The sequence below is a fragment of the Panthera uncia genome (assembly GCF_023721935.1).
Source record: "Panthera uncia isolate 11264 chromosome A3 unlocalized genomic scaffold, Puncia_PCG_1.0 HiC_scaffold_11, whole genome shotgun sequence".
Classification (NCBI taxonomy): Eukaryota; Metazoa; Chordata; class Mammalia; order Carnivora; family Felidae; genus Panthera; species Panthera uncia.
The window spans coordinates 54,602,062-54,625,362 of record NW_026057578.1 but is presented as its reverse complement, the minus strand read 5'-3'; positions in this window follow the sequence as shown (position 1 = coordinate 54,625,362).

Genomic DNA, 23,301 nt, shown 5'->3' with positions numbered 1-23,301 from the left:
AGAAGAAAGACAGGACAGCGAGATCCCTGAATTTTTCTTTTTGCTCCACATATCCCATACTTGGAGCTGAAGAGGCTACCAATATGGAAATCCAGTAGGTACTGACAAAACCCTCAACAAAAACCTACCATCTCTAGCCAAATGACCTGAAAAACTGTTAGGCAATTTTGAGGCAGATTTTTCAATAGAAACCATGGAGCTCAGAAGGAAGTGGTACGTATATTTCAATGCTGAAAGAAAAGAACTGTCAGCTCAGAATTCTAAACGGAGCAAAAATATTCTTCAGGAATTAAGGAAAAATCAAAACATTTTAGATGAAGGAAAAGTAAGATATTTGTCGTTAACCAAGTGTCTCTAAAAGAATGGCTAATGAAATATTCTTAACCCAGAAGAAAAAATAAAAGGGACTTTGGAATGTCAGGAAAGAACAAAACATAATTAGGTACATTTTGCAAAATACAGGTAAATACAATAGACCTTTCTCCTCTTTTTAAGTGTCCTAAACAATGTTTAAGAATATTATAAATTTTAAGAATATTACATAAGAGGGGAACCTGGGTGGCTCAGTCGCTTAAGCATCCAACTTCAGCTCAGGTCATGATTTCACGGTTCATGAGTTTGAGCCCCACATTGGGCTCTGTGCTGACAGCTCGGAGCCTGGAGCCTGCTTCTGATTCTGTGTCTCCCTCTCTCTGTGTTCCTCCCCTGCCTGTGCTCTGTCTCTGTCTCTCAAATATAAATAAACATTAAAAAAAATTTTTTAAGAATATTACATAATAAATGGGGAAAGTAAAGGAATGTAAAGGGAGATAAGATTTCTATAGCCCACATGAACTGGTAAAATGACAGGATTAGTAATCTGTGATAAGTTATATATGCATAATGTAAAACCTAGAGCAACCACTTAAAAAAGCCTCATAGAAAGAGATATACTCAAAAACACTATAAAAATCGGAAATCTAAAAAATATTCAAGTAATCCCCAGAAAGACAGAAAAAAGTAAACAGAGAAAATAAAAAATAAAAACACAATAAAAAACAAAAAATACGATGGCAGATTTAATCTTTAACATATCTAAAATTACAGTAAATGTAAATGGTCTAAATACACCAATTAAAAGAAATGAATTAAAATGACAGGGTAGATTGAAAATTATGTATCAATGTATTCATGAATGTATTAATAACATATTAATTAATGCAATAGCTTCCTATTGCTGCTGTGACAAGATACATACAGTTAGTGTGGTTTAAAACAACAGAAATTTATTCTCTTCCAGCTCTGGAAGCCAGAGGTGAAAAATGAGTTTCAGTGGGCCATGACAAAACTATTGGCAGAATGTGTTCCCTCTGTAAGCTCTTGAGGAAAATCTATTTCCTTGTTTGTTCTAGTTTCTAGAGCTGCATTCCTGAAGTCATAAATTTCTTCTCCACCTTAAAGCCAGTATCCTATTATCTTCAAATCTCTCTCTGCTTCCATAATGTGACTTTCTCCTCTGTGTCAAATTGTCCTTTGCCTCCCTCTTGTAAGGACAATTATTATCACACTTAGAGCTTCCCTGATAAACCAGTGTGGTCTTCTACCTAACTAAAGATTCTTAACATAATCACATCTGCAAGATGGTTTTTGCCATGTAAGGTAATTTTAATTATGATTAAGATGTGGACATCTTGGGGACTATTTCTCAGCCTATCATACCCAACTATATGTTGTCTACAATAAATTCATTTTGAATATAACAATAAAAGCAAGTTGAAGGCAAAAATATATGCCATGTAGATATTAAACAAAGAAAAACAGGAATGAATACGTTAAAAGCAGATAAAATGGACTTGAGGGCAAGGATAATTGCAAGGGACAGAGGATTATTACATACTAATAAAATGTCAGTCAAACAAGATAACATAGCAATCCTAAATGTATATGTACTAAAGAAAACAGCTTCAAAAATGTGTAGCAAAACTGAAAAGAGAAGTAGACAAATCCACAATAAAAATTAGAGACTTCGACATCCCTCTCTCCAACAATTGATATAAAACTATGCAGAAAATTGGCAAGGACATAGATGAACTCAACAGAGCCATTGACCGCTAGGATATAATTGCCATTTATAGACTTTCCACCAGATGACAGTAGACAGTACATTCTTCTCAAGTGTCCATAGAATCGAAAATATACCAATATAGAATATGTCTTGGGCAATAAAACAAATCTCAACAAATTTAAAAGGATTGAAAGTATACAGAATGTGTTCTTTGAAGACACTGGATTCAAACTAGAAATCAATGACAAAAAGATAGCAGGAAAATCTCCAAGCACCTGGGAACTAAACAATGCACTTCTAAATAACCATGGATTAAAGAGGAAGTCTCAAGGGAAATTTAAAAAATACATTAAACAAAAATAGAGTAAAATAAAATATAGCAAACTTTGTGAGATAAAGTGAAAGCAGTTCTCAGAGGAAAATTTATAGCACTTACTGCATGCACTAGAAAAGAAGAAATGTCTCAAGTCAATAATATAAGCTTTCATCTCAATAACCTAGGAAAAGAAGAGCAAAATAAACCCAAAACAAGCACAAAGAAGGAAATGATAAAGGTGAGAGAGCAGAAATCAATGAAATTGAAAACAGGAAAACAATAGAAAAATCAATGAACAAAGCTGGCTCACTGAAAAGATCAATACGACTGACAAACCTCTAGCAAGAAAGACAAGGAAAAAAGAGACAAGACACAGATTATCAGTATTTGGAATGAAGCAGGATATCACTGCAGTAACTACAACATAAAAAGAATAATGTATACCAAAAATAACTCTGCACACATACATTTGACAATTTAGATAAAATACCCCAATTTCTTAAAAAATGCAAATTACTGCAACTTACCTATGTAATAGGTAATTTAAATAGCCTTATAACTTTTTTAAAAATTGAATTTGTACTTTAAGCAACACCCTAAAAAGAACTCTCCAGGCTTTTAGGATTTCACTGAAGAATTTTTCCAGATGTTTAAAAAAGAATTAATACTAATTCTGAATAATCTCCTTTGGAAAATGGAGTCAAAAAGAACTTCTCAATTCATTTCATGAAGCTAATATTACCCCAATACAAAATCCAGACAGAAACAATAAAAAAAAAAAAAGAAAGAAAGAAAAGAAAATACACGCCAATGCCTCTCTGAGTGTAGGTGCAAAAATCCTTAACAAAATATTAACAAATAGAATTCAGCAATATAGAAGTAACTATACACCATAAACAAGTGGTGTTGATTACAGGAATGTAAGAATGGCTTAATATTTGAAAATCAATTGGTGTAATTTAGCATATTAACAGGATAAAGAAGAAAAGCCACATAATCATTTCAACTAATGCAGAAAAAACCTAAGAAAATTCAATGAAAAAAAATCTCAGAAAATAAATAGGACTAGCCTACAGTTAACATTACACTTAAGAGTGAAAGACTGAATACTTTCATCTAAAATTGGGAATAAGGGGGCGCCTGGGTGGCTCAGTCAGTTGAGCGGCCGACTTTGGCCCAGGTCATGATCTCGCGGTCCGTGAGTTCGGGCCCCGCATCGGGCTCTGTGCTGACAGCTCAGAGCCTGGAGCCTGTTTCAGATTCTGTGTCTCCCTCTCTCTGACCCTCCCCCGTTCATGCTTTGTCTCTCTCTGTCTCAAAAATAAATAAACGTTAAAAAAAAAATTTTTTTTTAATAAATAAATAAAATTGGGAATAAGGCAATGAGGTCCATTCTCATGACCACTATTCAACATAATGCTGTAAGAACTAGCCAGTGCAATATGGCATTTAAAAAATAACATGTAGGGGCGCCTCGATGGCTCAGTCGGTTAAGCGTCCAACTTCAGCTCAGGTCATGATCTCGTGGTTTGTGAGTTCGAGCCCCGCATCAGGCTCTGTGCTGACAGCTTGGAGCCTGGGGCCTGTTTCAGATTCTGTGTCTCCCTCTCTCTCTCTCTCACCCTCCCCCGTTCATGCTCTCTCTTTGTCTCAAAAATAAATAAACGTTAAAAAAAAATTAAAAAATAAATAACATGTATATAGATCACAGAAGAAGGAATAAAACCACCCCTATATGCAGAAACATGGTTGCCTGTGTAGAAACTCTCAAGTAATCTACCCCCAAGAAAGTTCTAGAACTAATAAGTGAGCTAAGTAAGATTGTAAAATGCAAAAACAAAACAGAATTTTATTTCTATGTGCTAGCAATAAACACTGGAAACTGAAATTAAAAGTACAAAGCCATTTGATCAGAAAGTTAAATACCTAAATATAAATCTAATAAAACAAATATAAGACTTACATGCCGAAAACTACAGATGCTGATGAAAGAGAAGACATATATATAATGGAGAGATATATCATGTTCATGGATTGGAAGCCTCAACATGGTAAAAGTGTAATTCCTGGGACGCCCGGATGGCTCAGTCGGTTAGCCCTTGCTCCCATGTGGAGACTACTTAAAAAAATAAAAAGGATAATTCTCCCCCAAATGACAGACACGTGTGTTAGTTTTCTAGGGCTGCCTTAAAAAGAAATACAACAGGGGCGCCTGGGTGGCACAGTCGGTTAAGTGTCCGACTTCAGCCAGGTCACAATCTCGCGGTCCGTGAGTTCGAGCCCTGCGTCAGGCTCTGGGCTGATAGCTCAGAGCCTGGAGCCTGTTTCCGATTCTGTGTCTCCCTCTCTCTCTGCCCCTCCCCCGTTCATGCTCTGTCTCTCTCTGTCCCAAAAATAAATAAAAAAACGTTGAAAAAAAAATTAAAAAAAAAAAAAAAGAAATACAACAGACCAGAAGGCTTAACCAACAAAAGTTCATAATTCGTTTTCTCATGGTTCTGGAGATGGGAAGTTTAAGATCAAGGTGTCAGCAGAATTGGTTCTCCTAAGTTGTCTCTCCTTGACTTAAATGTCCACCTTTTCACTGCCTCTTCACATGGTTGTCCCCCTGTGCACACACGTCCTTGGTGTCTCTTCCTCTCATCACAAAACCTGTCATATTGAATTAGGGCCCTACTTTAACAACCTTACTTTAACTTAATTACCTCCTTAAAGACCTTGTTTCCAAATACGGTTACATTTTTGTGATACTAAGAGATCACAGACTTATAGGTAACATGGAAAACTATAAAACTTCTGGGCAAATGTAGGAGAAAAGTCTTCATGATCTAGGACTAGGGAAAGTTTCTTATGCTTTGACACCAAAAGCACAATCTTTAAAAGAAAAAGTTGATATACAGGACTTCATCAAAATTTAAAACTTTTGCTCATAAAAGACTTCTTAAGAGGATGAGACAGCATATAGATTGGAAGAAAATATTTGCGAACCCCATACCCACATAAAACTAGTATCTAGAGTAGATAGATAGATAGATAGATAGATATCAAAGAACTCAAAACTCAACAAAGAAAAAAATCCAGTTAGAACATAGGCAAAAGACATGGAGAGATATTTCCCCAAAGATATACAGATGGCAAATAAGTACATTAAAATCATTCAACATCATTTGTCATTGGGGAAATAAAAGTTAAAATCACACTGAGATACTACTGCATATTTACCAAAACAGCTAAAATAAAAAATAGTGAAAACACCAAATTTCAGTAAGGACACACAGAACTGGATCACAGATACACTGCTTCTAGGAACATAAAATACTGCAATCATTCTGACAAATACATTTTGTTTCTTTAAAAACTGAACAAGAAACCACCATAAACCCCAGCCATGGTACTTTGAGGCCTTCTTGCCAGAGAAATGAAGTCTTACATTCGTGTAAAAACTTGTACAAGATGTTTATGGTGGCTATGTCCATAACAGCCAACAACTGGAAACAATCCAAACATCTTCCAGTAGCTAAATGGTTAAATGAATTGTGGCATGTCCATACCATGGAATACTACTGAGCAATAAAAAGGAAGAACAACCTGGATGAATCAAGGGATTCACTTATATCATTAACATTACCAAATATTCAAGCCTTCATTCATTTTCCATCAAGTGCAATGGAACACGGTCTAGGAGAGCTTGAGTTGAGCCAGATAATCTCCAAGATTATTTTAAAGTCCTAAAATTAGTTGGCTTTGCATTTACCTGATTTGGCAAACAATCTCAACTGATTCTCAAGAACTGGGAAGAGTCCAAGATTTTACCCTACTTGCAAGCTCACAAGTTAATTTGCCTTCGGTTCATGGATGCTAGAATAAGACATGAGACTCCCGGGTCAGAGCAAAAGACAGTGCATTACTCATAACATCAGCAACAGTATCGACATTTCCACCACTTCCCCGAGCTCCAATTCCCACAAGGTGACACAAAGACAATAAGGTGACACCTGTATGCACTGGGGGCTGTGTGACAAAAAAAGGAACCCTCAGCTTAGAGAACATGAATCTTTTACACTGGGCACTGAGCTCATTTGCTGTTTGCCCCAGAGTAAAACATTATCTTCGTTGTTTCCAGCCTCCATGATACTATGGTGAACTAACTTGTAAGATTGTGAATAAGGTAAAATCTTTCTCTGCTCCAGATGGAGATACTCTATCCTCCAAAGCTGTTTGCCATACTATACCCTTTGAAAAGTAGTCAGTGCCTTTGCTCACAAGATGTCCAGAGAATACAAGAGGTTTATGGAGAATGGGTTCCCAACACTGATACTCTGAAAACCAGGACTTGGAATTACAGCAGTTCTCCATGTGTTCTGAAATATATTCAGATTATATACCTTCTGTGGGTAAAAAAAATAGTGGTTTAACAAAAACGTAGATCAGGAAAATGATCACTTAGGTTTTGATGTTTGTTTGAGAACATACAGAATAGAAATTTCATGGCATTTTCAAAGGAAAATAGGAAAAGGTTTATACATCACTCTTCCAATTACCTGCTTCTGCCTATCAAATAACCCATTATCTAATGATTTCAAACACTTTATTGTTATCTCTCATGGTTCTTAGATCAGCTAGAGTTGATCAGAGTCTCTCTCATGTGGTTGCTGCCACATGGTGGCACGGGTGAGTTTTCTAGAGGCTTCTTCACTTCCATGGCTGAATCAGCATGTGGCCTCTTGATGCGCTGGGCTTCTTCCCAACATGGTAATCTCTGTGGTCAAACCTCCTCCATGGTGGCTGGCTTACTCTAGAGGGAGGGTTCCCCGGCAATAGGGACAAAGCTGCAAGTCTTTCTAGAAGCTTCCCTCCAAAGTCCCATTTCATCGCTTCCTCCTCTTTAAATTAGTAACACTGGGCAGTCCAGATTTCTGGTAGAAGGGGACTCACATCGGGCATGAGTAAACGGGATGTATGGCTCATTGGGGGCCTTCATTTTTAAATCTGCCATTCTCCATTATTGTTATTAAATTAATAATGGAGAATGAGTTATGTATCTATACATATACTTATGTTTACACAGTCGGGAAAGAAGGACCATTGATCAAGAATCAAAAGCCCCAACTCTGAATTCTGATCTTTGATACTTAATGACCATGTCATTCTCAGTAAGTCATTTGTCTTCTTCGAACCTGTTTCTCCATCTTTAAAGTAGATATAATATTACCCGACACACAGGTAGACCAGTTTAAGATGATGTGAAATCACTCTGCAAACCCAGTGAGAATATACGGGTCAATACCATGACTTTATACCGTCCAAATTCTTCTTCCAACTTGCATGTTTTTGAAATTGTAACTTTTGCCTTATAAAATGAGACCCGCCCTTCTCCTCATCTCACCCACATGTAGTTCAGAAAGGATAGGTACACATGGAGCTTGGTTGTGTTTCATGGAACCTTGATTTTTTCCAGCCTTGATGTGTCCTAATACAATCAAGATCCACAGTGCCTCACTCAACCAGGAATACTGCCTCTCTACGTATCGCAGGGTGATGAGAGTGAGCAGTGTAAAACAGGAGGTGGCTGGCTCCCAAGTTATACTATTAAACTACAGTCTGTCCAAGGAAAGTGATCTCTTGTTTCAGCATCAAGTACTAGTCCCAGAAACTATAAAAACCCCAAGCCTTCTAAAATAGGCTGTCACATAGAGCACCATAAATTTGCAGTCAAACATTCCGTCCTTCATTCATGCTAGAACTTCACACGAAGAAGAGTGGTCTGCCTGAGGCAGGCAAACACAAAAGCCAAACCTCGTTTCTGATTTCTTTTGATTCCCTCTCTTGCCCAATTCAGAAGCTAGAAGGCAGCTTTATTTAATTATGTAATACCTTTTTTAGTTTTACATATTTAAAAGCTTCACGGAGCTGCTCAGGAGGGGGAAAAAAAGACTCTATTTCAGAAACAAAAGTGAGCTAACCATTCTTCTGTGCCACACAGCTGAATGTGTCAAAATGGCAAGGAAATTATAGGCAAAACAAAATACAGAAAAACAAATGTATTTTCACCTTGATTCCCATTATAATTTCAGATTTAAATACTCATGGGAAATTGATCTAAGATGCAATACAAATCACCTTTTAGAATCTTTCCATCTGTTCCAAGGAATGCCCTGTCTTTATTGGCATGCAATCTATGTGCATGCAATTCCCTTCAGTCAGCCTCTGCTAAAATAGCTAGTCAAATAAACAATCGGTCCACGAGATCTTGACACACTCACTAAATGTAACATATATTACAGTGTACCACTCAGTGAATTGCCATTTGTTTAGAAGCTTTTAAACACTCTATCAGTCTTACGTGTACACATTCACAGTAGCCACACCTTTGTTTCAGATACCCAACAGAATTTAAAAGCCCAGCCAGTCACAGGGAGGCTACTTTGGACTGAATCTAGGCTAAACCACTTTATTTTCATCACACAGTTATCAAAAGATCGGCATGGAGTGAAAGAGTCTCGTTATCTGTTTAGAAGGACTTCCTATCAGTGCCTGGTTACCAGCACCCATTAATATAGATGTTAATTACAATGGCCTTTCGAAGATGAGGAGAGAAAAGAGACCAGGGAAGCATGCCTTCAAAATCATGTTTATTATTTTGTTGTGTTTCATTTATCTCCAACTAGCAGAAAAACCAAGAAAACTGCCAGACTGAACCTACAATTTATGCATAGACAGATGATAGGTAAATAGATAGACGATGGTGATAGCTAGATAGATGGATGACAGAAATAGGTAAGCTGATGAATTCTCATTATTTTTAAATGAACAACATAGAAACTGGTCTAGGTAAATACACACAGATCAAGGCTGACTTATTATTAATGAGAAAGGAATTTCCAAGTTGATGGAGTTTAGTCATGACATTACTACTTGCCCATACACTTACTTGCTCGTTAAACGTTTATTGTGTCAAAAACTAAAGAAGGATCCAGGGATGAAAGGCATAACCCCTGTCTTCAAGTAGCTCCCTACTTGAAAGATGTGCATGCATGTGATCGTTGCTCAGTGCAATTAGCGGTATAATGAGGTCACAGTAATGCGGGGGGGGGGGGTCTAGAGAGCACAACCATGGCAAAACCCATGGTCTAGATCCATGGCAAAGACAGAGTGGAGAGGGCACCTGGAGATGCAGGACCGGAAGCGATGGGATACCATGAGACACAGGAAGAGGCTGTCCCAGTCTGAAGAGCCCATGCTGACGTGCATGGCATAGCCACAGAGTGACGAAATGCCTTGATATACATGGGGGAACTGAGATAACTCAGGAAGACCTGGGCAGAGGGACAGAGCAGAGGATGACAAGACAGGGGACGAGTGATAGGCACCCTTGGCACAGGGGATGCCTCTTGGGCCAGACTCACTGCTAGCGACAGGAGGCCATCTGCTGAACAACTGCACTGAATTCTGCAAATACAAATTTCATGCCTATTTGGATAAATACACTTGATTTTTTTTTTTAACAGCACTCTTTCGGAGACCAAAAGTTTTATCACAATCCTGACAGCCAAGCTAGCAAATTCACAGGTCTGAGCATTGGAGGTGAGGTAAAAAAAAAAGGCTGTGAGGTCAAGGTGGTTGAACATCCCTGGCTGGTAAAGGGTAGCAGCAATGCTCAAGTGGCTTGTGCCACTGAGGGGGCATCAACTTTGTAGCAGAAAAAAAATTGAAAATCGCTGCCTTTTGCGGAGTGACTTCCTCCTCAACTTGGGAAAACAAAACATTTGATAATATGCCGAGCCAATGTCTAAGGACGCAAAGCTGTCTGTGTATTCCACGAGTCCCTCAGACGACATGATACACGAAAGTCGTTCATGTGTTGCAGATGGCACAAATTCCATCAGAGAATTGCACAAAGAGCATGAAAGTCACTAATATGACGTGAAAAGCCAGGAGTCTTCAATTATATTAGAGGCACTCGTCCATTATATTAATCTTTTACACAGTTCCTTTCCATCAAATCAGATTAGCAAATTTGGTTTAAACTAATGTGCTATAAATATCTTATCATTTTTATTAAGTCTAAGACAATTGTGGTTTTGCTTATACTGAATGGTTGATCTCATTCATCCCTCTGTGCCCGATTAGTGATAAAGGAGACCTGTGCTGCTCTTTATTTCCTATTTCTTAATAATGAAGACACCAGCCTTACCACTCATGTTAGAGCAAGTTTGGATTAAGATAAAAAGGGCTGACAGCAGGTCCCTCACTTAAAAAAAAAAACAAAAAACTGTAAGCTTAAACTTAGAGGTTGGGTTATTAACTCTCAATTTTATTTAATCTCCAGTGTCTGTAGAGTTGCCGACCAACTTATCCACGACGCTCACCTCCCATAGGATGTACGTCAACTTGAACATGGTGATTCCACCCCGGGACAACCCCTAAGAGAGAAGTATTACCTCCATTGAATTAAGACACAAAAAGTTTGCTCCCAGCGCTCACTAACTGGAGCATCTGGGAAGGAGATCTGTAGCTGTGGTTCCCCCCTTCTCCATCCTCACACTCATCCATGACCTTGCTTCCCGCTTCCCCGAGAAAATCAAAGCAACCAGAAAAGAACTTCCACAGCTAGTCTCTAGGGTTGGTAAATCCAATTGGCCAATAACTGTTCTCTTCATTGATGAAGCAACATTTAGCACAATTGGTCACTCTCTCCTCCTTGATGCGTATGCTCTGGGCCTTCTGGGACACCGTACCTCCTTGGGTCTCCTCCTGCTTCCGTGGTGGCTCTTCCTCAGTCACCGTTGCCCCTTCATCTCTTCTCCCAGATGTCTCACTAGAGGAACCTCTCCAGGTTCAGCCCTTGATCTTTTCTCAATATATGCCCACTCCCATGGTGATGCTATCAGGACTTGCCCACAAACAGCCATCCCCATCACAGTTGACATCAACTCAACCCTCCCAGCTGCTCAAGTTTTCATCATCCTCAACTGCTCTTTTCCTCTCACACCCACATCCAACCCATTAGGGGTTGTGCTGGCTTTGTCTTCAAAATGGATCCGGAATGCAGCTTCTCGTCTCTTTCATGGCTACCACTCTGGTCAGAACCACCACCCTGTTGCCCAGATTACTGTATCAGCCTCTCAGGTGGCACCCCGCTTCTGCCCTCGCACCAGCAAAAGCCCCAAAACTGCCAGAGGAACCCTTTAAAAGCACAAGTCATCCAACTTCTCAAAAAGAGAAGCCATGGCTCCCCTTTTCACTGGCAGTAAAAACCAAAGTACTTCCAATGGCTACCAATGCCCTTCATGGTCTGCCTGCCCCAGCTCTCCAGCAATTATCTTTCTGATCTCAGCTACTACTTTCTCCATCCCCGTTCTGCTCTAGCCTCCTAACTCCCTGCTCTTCTTTTAGAGCAATTCCTTGTCCAGGGACTTTGGCACCGATAGTTCTCTCTGCTTGGAATGGCCCTTCCTCCATAACTACATGGCTAACTTCCTCACCTGCAAGTCTTTGCTCTTGTATCGGCTTCCTTCCCAATGAGGCCTAATGCAGCCATTTGATTTAATACTTCAATCTGCCCTCCAATGTCCCTGCCTTTTTTGATGTTTGATTTCTCTTATCCTACTTTGATTTCCATTTTCACTTAGCACTCTTGCCATCATCCAACATATTGTATGCCTCACTTCATTGATATTACTGTTAATTTTCTGTTGACCACTGCTAAAATGTGAGCCCCCGGGGTACCTGGGTGGCTCAGTTGCTTGAGTGTCCGACTCTTGATTTTTGGCTCAGGTCATTATCTTGTGGTCGTCAGATCGAGACTTGCATGGAGCCTGCTTGGGATTCTCTCTCTCTCTTTCTCTCTCTCTCCTCTCTCTCTCTCCCCCTCTGCCCCTCTCCCCAGCTTGTGCTCTCTCTCTCTCTTTTCTCTCTCTCTCAAATAAAAAAAATAAAAAGGAAAAGGTAAGCCCCATGTTGAGCTGACATAACCTAAGTACCTGAAACAATGCCTGATATATAGGAAAAGCTGAGCATTTTACCACCTACAAAAATTATTTGTGAATATGTTTTTATTTTGCATTTTTTCTAGTGATTCGAGTAAAGCAAAATGATTTGGAAACGTTCAAAAATGCATCATGCATAGTGTATAAAGATATAAATAAAAATCATTAACATACTCATCAATCATAGAAAAAAGTTAATTTTTTGCATATTTTTCCATTATCATTTAGATATTAGATCATGCTGTAGGTGGGCCCTATTATGTATATTGCTTTTTTATATATACATGTTATACCAAAGCCATTCTATGACCTTAGGAATGTATCAAGCTTTGTGCAGTGGCAGTATTATCACCAGTGAGGTTTATATGAGGCGAGGTTCTTAATAAAAGAATGTATCAAAAACATACATCTCTTAAATAGCTGCCTGATAGCCCATCATGCAAGTTACCACGTTCTGCTCAGTTGTGGCCATTAACATTGTGTGTACATATTTTATATTATTTGCTATTACAATGAAGATCTGTGTGCAGACATCCTTGTCCACATACCCAATTCTTGCTTAGGACTAATTCATAGAGAAGGAGGAGGTCCTTGGACAAATGACATAGATATCATAAAGAATTTCTAGCTACGCTGCCATTTTGCTTTCCAGAAGGAGGATGCCAACTTATGCTGCCACCTACAGCATACCTGTACCGAAGAGAAATCATGACAAAATTATGCCCTTAACATTCTTTAATCTTGCAAACGCTCTGTGGTTAAAACCATGAGCTCATGATCATAGCAAAACTGAACATTTCTTCGCATGCTTATTGACTATATTTTTTTGTGAGTTATCTTTCCTATCTGAAGCCAATTACCTACTAAAGTCTTTGTTCTTCTTACTGATTTGAATGGGCTCTTCATATGTCAGAAGTGTTAAATTTTTATCCTTTATGAATGTTACAAATATATTCTAGTGTGTTGTCTTCCCTTGAGATCATTTTTGGCAAACAGTGGCTTTCACTTTTACATAGTTGCATTTATTAATATTCTCCTTTGTGATCCTTTGCATGTTTTTAAGCCCTTACTTTTCAGAGATCAGGCAGATGTTCATCACAGTTGTATTCAATTTTTATAGTTTTCTTTAGGTTTTACTCTTAATTCCTTTAGAATTCATTTGGAAATAAAAATAGGAGTTGAGACTGCAGTGTCTCTTTTTTCCCATTGCCCCGGCACCTTTTATTAACTTTCTTTTCTCCACTGATTTGGAAAGCCTCCTTTGTCATCTATCAAAACCTCACATGTAAATGTCATTACATAAGATTGTTACCTTAGCATTTTGACCTGATTGTTCTGGAGCATTTATTACTCTTTATTGTAATCTTTTGTTTATTTCTCTCTCTCCCCCTACTAGGTCATGAGCTTTCTCAATCTTTTCCCAGATCCCACACAGTGCCTGGTACACGGAAGCTGGTAAATAGATTTTGATGAATTCTAGGCCCTGTGACAGTCAGGGGGAGGACTGGGTGAGGTGGATGAATCCAAAGCCTTTTAGCCCCTCTCTGCCTTGGGGATTGTACGACTGGTTTTGGAAACAAAAACATAGCATCTCAGGCTGGGAAGGAATATTAAGAAGGGTAGGTAGTCTGTCTACAGAGCCTGTCTTAGGAGGAGGTGTGATGTTTAGATTTTAGGAAGGCTGCCTGGCTCTAAAATAAAATTTCTAGCATCTAAGTCCCAAAAGCCTTAATTTCCACAGCTATACAAACATTCCTTTGGCTTTAGACTGTGACCTCGGCAAACTCCAATCACTTATTTGGTTAGTTCTATTCCCCCTAAGCTTAAGTCCCCACAGGACTGGCAGAAATCCTAACTATTCATAGATTGCTGTACTCCCATAGTGATTTGCATAGTGATTAGCACATGGTAGACAATAAATAAATATTTTCTGAGTGAGTTAACAAATCAGTAGAGATCAAAACAATACATCTAAGCAGCCATTTCCACTTATTGTGAGTATGTCTATAAGATACTGACTTCAAACACAGTGTTCACGGAAGGGAAAATACATAGACACAAACGAATGACCTGAGGGTTCAGTAGAGCATTAATGGACTCGGGGTAAAGAAGAGCAGGAATGGAGGACGGGCCATCATCTTAGGTCATCAAAGTTTTATCCAAATCCATGCCTTCACTGTTCAAGTCGTGTTGCTACTCATTTTCATACGCTTCAGGGAAGGATATTTTGCAACGCCTCTTACGAGACATTTTCTTCCGAGTTTTACATAACAAACCACTGCAAATTTGGGTGGCATAAAACATCGGTTCAAGGCTGACAGGCTCAGCCAGGCACCTCTCACTTGGGGTCCTTTATACCATCACAGGTAGATGTAGCTGAGGCTGGGTCTTCTGAAGTTCCTCTTTCCCATGCCTGGCACCTGTCCAATGCAACCTCTCCGTGTGGCTGGCTTGAGCTTCCTCACAGCATGGTGGCATCATGATCATCAGACTTTGGGAGACCCAAGCTCCAAAATGCTTCTTCTCAGAGGCCCAGGAAGAAGCCACAGGGCTTCTTAAGACTCAGCCTCCGAAGTTTGAAAATGTCATTTCTGCTCCATACTTTTTGTCAATCAGGCCAGCATAGATTCCACGGGAAGGGAATTAGACTCCACTCTCGGTAGGAGAAATGTTAAATAATTTTTACCCCTTTTCAGTCCTTCATATGTTCTCTAAGGGAAAAAAAAAAAAAACATCTTGTAAGGGCTGAGCTTCCACTTAAACCTTTCTTATTGCCGTTGAAGTCCATTTTCTTTACTCTGTCTTCATGGAGTTAGTCACCAGGTGACTAGAAAACTTTTTTTGATAGCCTTAGTTTCTATAGTTAAAGAAATTTGGGGGTGACTGCCTGGCTCAGTCGGTTAAGTGACCGGCTCTTGATTTCAGCTCAGGTCATGTTCTCACGGTTGTGAGATCAAACCCCTCCATTGGTCTCCATGCTGAGTGTGGAACCTGCGTGGAATTCTCTCTCTCTCTCTCCCTCTCAAAATAAATTAATAAACATTTTTTAAAAAAATAAATTTACATCTTGTCTGAAATTGGATTTTCCCTGTCTGCAAAATGAGTAGCTAAAATGTAAATGGTACTTTTTCACTCCGATTTTGGGGAATCTACCTGGACTCTTTACTCATCCTCGAGTCTTATACAAAAAAAGTCTAAAAGGGGCTTTACAGTGAATATTTACTTTAGATGACTGAACTCCAAACACTCAAATAACTGACAAAAATTCCATTCTCTCATTTACTAACTACTACCAAATTATCATTGTCCAGATAGATACAGTTCTGAATTTACACATAAAAGATAGAGTTATTACAACATTTTGAAGAAAATCTTTGAAGCTAATTATCTAAAGATTAGAGAAAGAATATCTTTTAATTAATTTCAAACCCGGAATTGAGTACTAAGAAAAACATGAAAGAATGATTTCCAATAGAAAGTGCTGGTTATGGAGGAGTCTCCCTCCCCTTGAGGATTACCATTTAATTTTCAACATTGATTTGAAATAAATGCTGGTATGATCTCCAAGGAAAGACTGTTTCAGTTATAAACCTAATGAAGAAGCATCCAGTCTAATGAGCAAAATATATGTTGTGCTCCTTTGTTAAAGTAACTCACACACTCTCTGCTTTGGTTTTGATGAGGGTATTTACTTTTAAGAATTTCCTGTTCTCTCCAATAAACATCATGGAAGGTGAGTCTCTGGGGGGTGTGCCTCAGGCCTTCACTGATCTTTTCATTTACTTTCTCTCTCCCTACATCCAACACACTGCTTGGCACTTTGGGTTTTGATCTGTGACTTGCCACAAATATTTTGCTTTTTCCTTATATCCATGAATAAGCTTAAAATGTAATGTTATCTATTCATGGCATGGTACACCCTGTGTCTGGCTAAACTTAAAATTACCTACAAGTTACTTCTACAGTTCACCGGCAAAAAAAACTAATAACTGAATTAAAACACGAGCTAAGGACATGATAAGATGTTTCCCCAAAGGAGATCTACAAATGGCCAACAGGTATAATGAAAAGATGTTCCATACCACTAATCATTAGGGAAATGCAACTCAAAGCTACAACAAGATACCACTGCACACCTGTTAGGATAGCTGTTATTTTTTTTAATATTTATTTATTTTTGAGAGAGCAAGCGCGCAAGCCGGGGAGGGGCAGAGAGAGAAGGGGACAGAGGATCCGGAGTGAGCTCCGCGCTGACAGCAGTTAGCCCGACACAGGGCTCAAACTCATGAACCCAGAGATGATGACCTGAGCCAAAGAGTCAGATGTTCAACCGACTGAGCCACCCAGGCACCCTGGATAGTTATTACTAAAAAAAAAAAAAAAAAAAAAAAAAGATAACAAGTGCTGGGGAAGGTATAGAGAAATTGGACCCCTTGTGCCCTATTGGTGTGGAGGCAAATTGGTGCATCCACTATGGAAAACAGCATGGATGTTCCTCAAAAAATTAAAATGATAAAAATATGATCTAGTAAACCCACTTCAGGGTGGTTATCCAAAAGAACTGAAATCAGGATCTCGAAGAGATGGTAGCACGCTTGTTTTCGTTTCAGCACTGTCTACAATAAGCAAGATGTGGAAACAACCTTAATGTCTATCAACAGGTAAATAGATACGGGAAATGTGGTACAGACATGCAACGGAATACTATTTCATCATAAAAAGGAAGAAATTCTGCAACAGGAGACAACACAGGTGAACCCACAGGACACTGTGCTAAGTGAAATAAGCCAGTCACAGAAAGGCAAATACTGCGTGATTCTGTTCTTATGAGATACCTAAATTAATCAAAGTCATAGAATCAAAGCAGAATGGTGATTGCCAATGACTGGAGAGAAAGGGAAACGGGGAATTATTAATCAGAAGGCATAAAATTTCAGGGAAGCAAGATGAACGCACTCTAGGGTCTGTGGTACAACATTGTACCTATAGTCCACAATACTGTATTGCACACTAAAAAATTTGATAAGAGCCCTCATGCTAAGTGTTCTCGCCACAATAAAATATATTTTTAAAAAATCGCATGTGCAGCTGGAAAAAAAATACCTACTGGTTAAATAACGTACGATTCGCTGAGCTTTGTATATATTTTAATATTTTGGTGGTTTTCAAAGGAATGCTTACAGATTATCTACAGGACAGCAGACACCCAATGTGTGCAGTATATAAGGACGTGTGAAAAAAAAAATAGTCTCTGCTCTCCAGGAGTCTCCCAGGATTCCTCAGGCTTTTAAAAGCCAATTAATTTTCTGAGCAAGTCAACATGGACGCAACAATCCCTTCCTCGCTCCCATTATTGTGTTCCACTTCCAAGCTTAGTTTTTAATTTGCCTCCAAATATACATTATTTTACCTTAAGGTAAAAATAGCTTGATGCACAATATATGATCTTTTTTGACACGCTGCTTAAATTTAACAACTAAAAAGGGCCCTTTGCTTCTTCTGTACCATTGGCTTTCAGCAAACTTAACCTTAACCTCCCCAGATCACTGCTTTCGTGTTCCAAAGGCTAATGAGAACCTTCCTAGCATGTAACAGCATGTTCCTCACAAAGGGCGTAAATCTTTCCGTTCATCTCATAGCAATAAGGTATACAATGATAAAAAGTCCGCAACACCACCCTATTGCATCCAACAGCGTTATGGTTAGGTAAAGACAAATTTCAAATGGTGGGAGCCATTCCCAGATTGATCCACAAGAAATTTTCCAATCCTAATTAAAACTCACTTTAGTTTCACGTCAATTTATCGACACAGATCAACTGGGTCTCATTCTTTCTCTCTTAGACTATTAAATAGCTCCCAGCTGGATTCTCCTCTTCCAGTAATGCCTCCATTCATTCATTCATTCATTCACTCACTCACTCATCATTTGCATTTTATATTTTTAACAACAATATTGCTATCATTTATATATTCATTTTTTTTAATCTGTTGACCCTCTATTTCCCAGGCATGGCCATCTAACATTTTGATGAGGATAATTTGAATTCAGGAACATTTTGACTTGTCATAAAAAAAAATGACTAGCTCATATTTGTTTATTGCCACATTGTGTATATGGTAGAAACCCTTTCCTTCTCTGTGATCCTTGCTTCTACCTGACGAAGAGTTCTAGCATCTTGATATGCTGCACAGGGAAAACAAAAGCTGTGGTCAGTAAGATTGACAGGGGTGAAATTATGGATGACCGTGAGTATCCCCTGAAACTGTAAATTGTGGAAATCTGCCAAAAGGCCTGAGCAAGAGGATCACATGACCATACAGGAATTCTGGAGAGCTCTCTCCAGCAGCAGGGAGGATGGATGGGGGAAAGTAGGCTGGAGGTAGAACCAATAAGGAATCTACCGTAAGAACCCAGGCCAGAAGGTGGGACTGAGTAGGACTGGGAATGGGAAGAAGGAGGTAAAATAATATATTTATGATTAAAACCAACAGATTTAAGGTGTGAACAAGAAGGAATCTAAAATGACCACCAATTTTCTCACAGGGGGTGATTCAGTGGAATGTGGAACATTAAACAAGTTAGGGAACATGAGGCTATCATGCTTGGGGAAAGAGATAATGAGGACACATTAACTTTAAGATGTACATAAGGCATTCAAGAGGTGATATCCAGTGAATAGTTCAATGCTTCCCACGGCCTCACAACAGCCCTAAGAAGCTTTAGAAAAGGCAGATGCCAAGTTCCCCCTCCCACATTCACACCAAATTCCATAGACCAGGTTACCTTGGGTTGGACCCCGGGATTCCAATCACTTGAATGAAAATCACTGAAGTAATTTAATATACAGGTCTAGAGCTTAAGATTCACATTTTTTTTTTAATTTAGATCGTTACAGTTCAGATGGTGGTTGAGGTCCTGGATGTGAGTGCGATCACCCAGAAAGACTAAGAAGAATGAGAGAAAAGCAGACAAAGGACAGAGCGTATGCATCATCCCAGCATTAAAGTGCAGCCAAGGTAAACAGAGAGCACTAAGGCGATCCAAAAGGAATCACACACCAGTTGCACCAAGTTGTGACCCGGTTGAGAATGTCATGAAAACACAAGGTAGAATTGATAAGGATGCTTGAAGATAGAAGCGAGGAAGGAGGGAACTGGTGGCCTAATCATTGGAGAAACTCAGTGCTAAGACTGAAGATTCGTCTTGAACACAAGGAGGAGGCGGAGAGGAAGAGAAAGACCAATGAGGATAGAGGTAGTTGGTAATGAAGGTCGTCACTGAGGGGAAGTTAATGCATTCTGTGGCAAGTAGCCTCCTTTTCCTCTGTGAGTTATGAAAAGGAACTTCCTGAATGTGAAATGGTTTAAGGTGGTCCTTGAGAGAAGTGAGAAAAGCATGAATCAGAGATTGGATTGTGTATTTTTTTGCAGAAGTTCCCCACATCGCTGGTGTAGAAGCAGGAGAAGCAAAAAGCAGGCTAGAGCTGGATTGAAGATGCAATGGGGGAGACAAGTTGTCTCTAAGGAGGCAAGCCTCATATAAAGTCGAGGGGCTGGGGCACCTGGGTGGCTCAGTCAGTTGAGCATCTGACTTCAGCTCAGGTCATGATATCACGGTTCATGGGTTCAAACCCCACATCGGGCTCTGTGCTGAACTCTTGCTCAGAGCCTGGAGCCTGCTTCAGAGTCTGTGTCTCCTCCTCTCTCTTACCCTTCCCCACTCATGCTCTGTCTCACTCTGTCTCTTAAAAATAAATGTAAAAAAAAAATTTAAAGTCAAGGGGCTGTGGTGAGGGAGGTTAAACCACAGAGTGCAAGCTCCATTGGAAAGAAAATGACCCCACAGATGGTGATGGGTAGAGATAATAGGAAAGAGTTGAAATAGCAAATATGATGCCAGTGTGGGAGAGAGCTGGAGATAGGAGAGCAGTGTGGGAGAGAGCTGGTTCCAAAGTAGTCCACAGGCGTTAAGATTCCAGAGGTGTAGCCAGTTCAAAATGGCCCCTGGAGTGAGCTGCTGCATACAGGAAGGTCAAAGCGTTTTGAGCTTGGGTTGATGGGTGGGACATTTAATAACAAGGTTGTTAAAATCCCCCAGGATCACTGGATGAACAAGGATGGAAAGGAAGGCTGTGAGCCAGGCTGCCATCTTCAATAAACAAGGGGGAAAGGACACTAAACAGAAGGGATAGAGAGGGCCGAACTGATGGTGTGATTTTTGAAAAACATGGATTTTTACATGAGTCTAAAAGTGAGGGTCTGGCAGCATTGGGGAATTAGAAAATGCTAACCGCCATTCTCCTAGCACACTGGATTTTCCCTACTGAAGCTCCCAGGAGCTTTCTAACACACAAAACTGTGGATTTCTGTCCTCTTTTTAAAATTTGTCATGGCTCCCATCATCCTCTGAATAAACATAGCCTATGAGGTCCGAGGTCATCATGACTGGTCTTGGCTTTGTTTCCCTCTCCCACCTAAAGGATCGGGGTGACTGCTTGATGTACCCCAAACACCTGCTGTTCTGCAGCCACTGTGCCTGTGCGTATGCTAGTCCTTTTGTCTGTGGCCCCGTCTCCTCAGTGGTGATGGCTCAGACTCTGTCTGCCCACGTGTGATCTCCTGAAAGAGCCCATCCTGATCAATGGCCTAATATGATCTTCTAGAACCCACCCAACTCTCTTGCAGAAGTTTCCACATTGTGTTGTGATTCGTGTTATGAGATTTCTACCCCTACTGATCACTTTGAGATTGACCAGGTTTTCTATCTGTTCTCTGTTACCTTCAGTCCATAGCGTTCTGCCCAAAATGTAGTGAGCACTCAGTACACATTGACCAAAGTGATATTTGCGTGCCAAGCTATCGAGTTAGCTCTGACCGTAGGAAGCTCTGGTTTGTATATAATTCGTAATCTCACACAGTCACCACAAGCTCACACAGAGTTTCCAGGAACGACTATAACAATCCAGTTCTCAAATTAACATACATAAATATCATAAATGATTGTCAAGGCCTCATCCTAACATTTGTGTGAAGGAGATAAAATTACATCTTTCCAGAAGCAAAGGAAAGAAATTCATCCTAGCCTGTTCCTTTTAAGTGCTCTTTGCCATCCCCAGTAGCCTCTAGCAAAGAACTTTGTTTTTCTTACAACTTCTATATTAGGCCAGCCATGCCTCTGAGGAGGGTGTTGGTCATCTTCCATGAGGTCCCGCCCGAATCCTGTCCTTGATGATTATGGCCCTTGGGGTCTGCTCGGAGGCACATTGCTTTGTGGACAGGCCAGAGGCAGGACGGTTGGAACACCTGAGCATAAATATCTGGAAGGAGGGAGATGAGATCTTTCGGTGTTTTCTACCCACATATTTGTTATCTACATATTCCATGCAGGGTAAGCCATCCCTAATTCATTTTTGTATGTGCGATTATACTGTACATATCTTAATTCCTCTTCTCATCTCCTTATCAAATTGTGCTCGTGGAGACACTGGCTACAAAAATTGCTACCAGCTGATTGTTCCTGGCATAGGTAGAAATCTTCTCTTGGCAAAGGTGCAGAGAAAGTCATTACCAGAAAATTTGCTATTTCCTGAAACCTCTCATATTACTGCTATATAGGTTTGTCAAATCCACATCAAGATCATGCCCTATTTTAGTAAAAATATAAAATAAAAAAATAGCCCCTGGATGACAATTCCTTCATCATCATATTTTGTAATACAAAGAAGAGATATTCTTTTTATTATCATTATTCAAGACAGACAGAGACAGTGTGAGTGGGGGAGAGGCACAGAGAGAGAGAGAGAGAGAGAGAGAGTCCCAAGTAGGCTCCGTGTCAGAGAGCCCAACGTGGGGCTTGAACTCACGAAACTGGGAGACCATGACCTGAGCCAAAACCAAGAGTCAGACGCTCAACCGACTGAGCCAACCCCGCATGCCCCAAAAGAGGAGATATTCTTGAAAATGCCCCTCAGGTTTTGTCAACTTTATTGAAAGAAGAGTATCAGTCCAAAAAAGCAAGATCAACACAGATCCTTTCTTCACATTCCTAAACTGAATGCTCTAATTATTTGTTTTAAAAATATAGCCATTTTCATTCTGTCACCGGAGGCAATGTTGGCTAGTTCATTGCGTTGAGAGGCCAAGAAGTTGTCTTTCTTTTCATTTCTAACCCGAAAGTCAGATCCAAACTTTTGAAGTTCTCTTGCATCATCTGAGGCAAGTGGCACCAAAGATTTTATTAATATCCACGCAATCTCCTGAGCTCTCCCTCACTTTGTAACTTTAATACTTAACAGAGTTTTGAAATGGCTGTTGGGCCAAAGTTTTTAATGGGGGGCTAGCCACTGGCCTTCTGGCCAGAGGTCTGTGACAAAGGACACTGGGGACAGTAGGCTCATCAGAGCCCACAGACATCCTTGTGGAAAACCTCTCTCCCCAAGGAATTTGGTCCCAGCCCTTGAGCATTCCAAAGTCTGCAACTTTCCATGGCTACATATGGCCCATTGACAGTTAACAGCTGTCAGGCGGACAGGCCGTGCAAACCCAGCTGGCCGATTGAGGCCACGTCTAGACAAAATGAACGGACACAGCTCATCAGTTCCATTTGGGCATCCGGGCAATTGATGCAGATCAGCCCCGGGGCTCGTGGCAACTGCAGAGATGAGCGTGGGAGCGTGGCCCTCATGGGGTGGAGCACATAGCCACACAGTGGCCCTGGCTGCCCAGGGTGAGCTCCATACGCCGTGCTGCCGAAGGGGACAGTCTTGCTCCACAACGGTTGTCCGTGTTCATTCCTGTCAGTGGCTCCTTGTAACCTCAAGTAACACCACCAAAGCGCCCATCTCAAGAAGCATTTTCTTAAGAGTCACCTTGCCGCATGTTCCGTCTGGCAGACGCAACTAACTCAGGCTCGGAAGTCAAGAATCTCTCTGCTTTTCAAAGACCGACCGT